The sequence below is a fragment of the Tupaia chinensis genome, unplaced genomic scaffold (genome assembly GCF_000334495.1).
Source record: "Tupaia chinensis unplaced genomic scaffold, TupChi_1.0 Scaffold000139_1, whole genome shotgun sequence".
NCBI classification, from domain to species: Eukaryota; Metazoa; Chordata; class Mammalia; order Scandentia; family Tupaiidae; genus Tupaia; species Tupaia belangeri.
Genome location: NW_006159609.1, coordinates 2,460,736 through 2,466,144, shown reverse-complemented (window position 1 = coordinate 2,466,144; position 5,409 = coordinate 2,460,736). Strand labels below are relative to the sequence as shown.

The 5,409-nt window shown below is 42.0% G+C and overlaps 1 pseudogene; it reads right to left on the bottom strand.

Moving 5' to 3' along the window:
• Positions 1-4,303: 4,303 nt before the first annotated feature.
• LOC102488902 (40S ribosomal protein S14 pseudogene) lies at positions 4,304-4,926 on the bottom strand (annotated as a pseudogene).
• Between the last annotated feature and the right edge of the window lie 483 nt (positions 4,927-5,409).

The following is a 5,409-nucleotide window of genomic DNA, read 5'->3' as shown; positions in this document are numbered from 1 at the left end:
CAGAGAAAGAGGGAGATATGGAAAAGGAGAAAGGACACCCCCAATGGGACATAGTCATGGCACAATCCTTTTTCCATTTCTCCACCCTGTCAAGATTTGGGGCACTTATGCACATGTGCCTGGTATATTTTTCAAGCTGCCAGTCTAGGACTCAAACCATGAAGTCAGCTATTTGGAATCTAGTTCCCTTGACCACCAGCCCATGATCTGGTTCACTAGGTGCTCTTATTGTTGTTGGTTTGAAGCACTCTCTAAAAGCCTGCTGGTGATGAAGGTGGCTTATTCATTTTTTTTTTTTTTTTGGAGAGATTTTCACTGTAGGGCGCGTGCGCTCGCCAGACAGACAGAGAGAGACATACAGACAGAAAGCGAGAAATCACCCCCCCAGGGGGGATGGTCACGCCGCAATCCCTTCTCCTCCATTCTCCTCTCGGGATCTTGGGCGGGCACGCACGCACATGCGCCCGGCATGAGTTTTAAGCCACCGGGTCTGGGACACGAACCACGATCGACTACGTGGGAGTCCAGCGACATAGCCATTACGCTAACTGCTGGTTCTTCATTTGCTTTTTGTTTTTGTGTTTTTGGAGAGGTTTTTGCTATAGGGCGTGTGTGCTCGCCAGACAGACAGAGAGAGACATAGAGACAGAAAGCGAGAAATCACCCCCCAGGGGGGATGGTCATGCCGCAATCCCTTCTCCTCCATTCTCCTCTCGGGATCTTGGGCGGGCACGCACGCACATGCGCCCGGCATGAGTTTTAAGCCACCGGGTCTGGGACACGAACCACGATCGACTACGTGGGAGTCCAGCGACATAGCCATTACGCTAACTGCTGGTTCCCAATATTCATTCGTTTTGACCTAAGGAGTTCCATGCAATGACTGAGGAGTTATAAGAAGGAAGTAGTAGGCCAGCAGGTAATTGAGATGCTAGGTTCCCACATGACTGAGCTAGGTTCCCACATGACTGAGTGCGGTTCAAGTCCTGGATCTTGTGGCTTGGTTTCTCTCTCTCTCTCTCTCGTCAGATTATTAATAATAATAATATAAATAAATAAATAAAGTTGAACAGATACTTCTTGGGGGGAAAAAAAAGAAGAAGGAAGTATCTTAGGAGAGAATGGTCCCAGAGGTTTTGCTAAAAATGTGAGCATATTGTCTAAACAGGGAGCAGATAATAAAGTCTGACTTGAGCTCTGAGCCTCTTTCAAGCCTGACTCCATGTTAGGACTAAGAGCCTGGCTCTTAGAGTTGAGGGAGGCTTTCCAATCCCACAAGAATGATTTCAAAAACAGCCCTCCTGGCACTAGGGATTTTTGCTTCTGCCCATTATGAGGAGGAAACGATTTACCCAGAGGCAGGCCTGATCAGGCTTCCTCTATCAAGATTGGGCCAAGAACTCAGAAGGGTGGAGGGCAGCATATTCACTAGGAAGCCAATTTCACATGTTGTTCCTGTGCGGCTTTTGAAAATGTGTGCAGTGGAACAGGCTGAATAACACTGGTGGAGTCACACTGTGTCCTTTCAGAATAATAAGTATGATGTTAAGGGAGTTTGCTACAGGCAAAAGAAGTTTAATAAATGGGGCAGATCCACATGTGAAAATGCTGTGTGGCTTTGAACAGACACCAAATTACATAGAGTAAGAATCTAAGTCTTCTTTCTGAAATTCCTGGTGTATAATTTAGTAGTCTCTTTTTACTAATAAACTATGGTGTTCTATTCCATTCTGTGACTTGTTAAATTCTGATCACTCATTCATTACACAACTATATATCGAGTACTTCTCACATGCCAGGCATTGTGGAGGGTGAACAGCATCTTGATTCTGATTCTGAAAAAAGAGTTTTTTTGTAAAAATTCAGAGGACTTCTCCCTTCAGACATTATTTGTGGGAGAGTGTGAATGGAGAAAATAATTTCATGTGGAATGGCTTCGTTCTGGTGTTTACTGGGCTCATCATCCCATCTGGGGGTAGGCCCAGGCCTGGGAAGGATAGAACTGCAGAGTATGTTGCTATGGTAACTTGGCATTAACACACCTTAGCTCCTTTGTGTCGCCCCCAAATTATCTTTATAACAGTGCACATTTTCAGAACATGTAAAACTTCTCTTAATTTCCACACAGCCAGTTATAAAAGGCAATTTTCCAAGGCACTTAGGCAAAGGGAAGGTCTTGTCTTTTCTAGATTGAGGCTATGCTGGTGAAGTCTCATAGGCCAGAAGTATTTCATCAAGACTCAGATTATCTTATTCTTTTATGGAAAATTTCACTTTTAAATCTCTTTCACATATGTTACCACACTTTTTATTGCCATATTGTTTTAACCCCATGCTCAAAGCAATCTTAAAGGGCAAGAAACGCACCCTCTGAATATCTATGCCTCAAAATAGCCACGTAGGGTAGGAACTGCTATCTCTGTTTTACAAATGGAAGAACTAAGGTTCAAACTAGATCATAAAGTTAGTAAATAGCAGGATGAGGGATGGAACCAGGCCTTTTTGTTCCACAAATGGCATCCTTCTGTTTTACCTGAGCCAACTCAGACTCCTCCAGCCTTTGGTATTTTTACAAAAATACAGATATACCAGTTTGTGCTTTGCTTTTTCAAAAAACAGCTTTATTGGGACCAGCAGTTAGTGTAATGGCTATGTCGCTGGACTCCCATGTAGTCGACCGTGGTTCACGTCCCGGACTCGGTGGCTTAAACTCATAGTGAGCACGTGTGTGTGTGTGTGCCCAAGATCCTGAGAGGAAAATGGAGGAGAAGGAATTGCAGCATGGCCATCCCCTCTGGGGGTTGATTTCTCACTTTCTGTCCCTCTGTCTCTCTCTGTATTTCTGGCGAGCACACACGTCCTATAGCAAAAACCTCTAAAAAAAATAGCTTTACTGAAGTATTCTATATATATATTGGGTTGTCAGAAAAGTAATAAAGCATTTTTGTATAGAAAAACACATCATGATTTCCCCAATGACCCAGTATATATACATATATGTATATAATTTTTTTCATAAAATTCACCCATTGTAAATACACAATTTGATGATTTAAAAAGTTGTAAAAGCTTTATTGGGATACAATTTATATACCGTACAATCCACCCACTTAAAGTACCTGATTCAATGGTTTTTAGTATATTCAGAGTTGTACAACCATCACCACAATCAATTTCGGAACATTTATATCATCTCGAAAAGAAGCCCTGTTCCCTTTAACTATCACCTTCAACCCGTCTTTCCAACCCTCCAACCGAACCCCCAGCCCCCAAGTCCTAAGCAACCCCTGATTTACTTTCTGTCTCTACATATTTGCCTATTCTGGACATTTCATGTGGTATAACATGTGTTCTTTTGTGACTGCCTTGTTTCATTTAGCATGTTTTCAGCTTTGACCCATGCTGAAGGATGTGACAGTACATCCTACCTTTTTGTGGCTAAACAACTCGCCCTTGTGTGGTTATTCTATTTTTCTATTGTGTGAATATGCCACTTTTTGTTTATCCATTCATCATTCATTGATCAATGGACATTTGGATCATTTCTACCATTTTGGATATTAGGTTTTTATGTTTGTTTTAGAGAGAGATTTTTGTTATAGGGTGCATGTGCTTGCTGGAGAGACAAAGAGAAAGTGAGAAATCACCCCCAGGGCGGAAGGCCACACCACAATTCCTTCTTCTCCATTCTCCTCTAAGGATTTTAAGTCTGGGACTCAAACCACAGTTGGCTATGTGGGAGTCCAGCAATGTAACCATTACACAATTTTGACTGGCCCTCCTTTGGTTATTATGAATAATGCTTCTACGAGTTTTCATGAATTCACATGTATGTATTTTTATGTGGACATGTGTTCTCATTTCTTTTGGATATATGACAAGACTTCAAAACATTTGTGGGGGGGAAAAAGTACAATTTCACTTCGATGCAAAGTGTTTTAAAATGCATGCATTATTTTCCATATATGCATTTTCTGTAAACTTTTTGAAGGCACCTCCCACACACATCACCACCACCACCACCTCCACATATACCTGGGAGTGACATTGCTGGGTCAAATAACAACTCTGTGTTTAATTTTTGAAGACCTGCCAGACTATTTTCCAAAATAGCTACACCATTTTACACTAACACCAAAAATACACAAGGACCCTTTAAGCAATACCCTCGCAAACATTCAGTGGGCTTCACTTTATTCTCTTAACCTTGTTTCATAGACATATTCCAAGTCTACATAGTTGCCATTTTTTTTTTACACAAAGGCAATTTATTAACAGAAAACAGTAATTTGCATAGTCCTGTTCACAGACGGTGACCCCCCTTTCCTGCGGTGCTGTCGGAGGGGTTAGTGGTGACATCCTCAATACGCCCAATCTTCATACCCGAGTGGGCGAGGGCTCTGAGGGCTGACAGGGCCCCAGGGTCAGGGGTCTTGGCCCTATTTCCCCCTGTGGCCCAGAGCTTGATGTGTAGGGCAGTGATGCCCAGCTCCTTGCACCTCTGGACCACATCCGGGGCAGCCAGCATGGCAGCATACGGCGAGGATTCATCTCAGTCGGCTTTCACTTTCATCCCACCAGTCACACAGCAGATGGTTTCCTTGCCAGAAAGATCAGTGACAAGGACAAAGGTATCATTGAAAGATGCAAAGATGTTGCAGACACTAAACACATTCTCTCCTTCAGCCACCTGAGGTCCAAGGCTGATGACCTGTTCTTTCTTTTCCTTCCCCTTGTGAGGTGCCATTTCTGCACGTCGGTTCCAGACTCGCCCACCGGAAACGATAGTTGTCTTTTTTAATGATTACACTGTGTTCCAAATCCATTGGTTTGATATTGTTTAAGTATTACTTGAGAGCTGAGGATTTGGATTGTTTCACTTGCAAGCTGCTATGAATAATGGACTAGGATCTATACCACTTACTTACTTTTTTCCTTTAGCTTACTTCCTTGGACTTCCAAAGTGGAATACACGTGCATGCGCGCGCACACACACACACACACACACACACAGCTCTAGTGCTGCTTTTCTGGTTAATATACAAAAGGCTAACTGTATATAAAATGCTGCCAGCAAAGTTTGTCCCCTCCTTCCTCCCTGCAGCCTCTGTCAACATAGGGCTTTGTTGTTTTATTCATGTGTACTAATAATACAAGGGATCTTCTAAAAGTTCATAGAATGTGCATGTTATGAAAAAACTATGCATGGGTTTCCATTTTTTAAACTAATTAATGAAATATTTTAATTAATTTATTTTACATTCATTCACTGAACATCATTATAACATATGAAATGCAATTTCCCATCCAGAATACACTGTATAGTATAGTGGCTTAATCATACATGTTATTGTCAACAAATAATTTTTCCATTTTTGTATGTGTATACATATGTATGTATGTATGTAT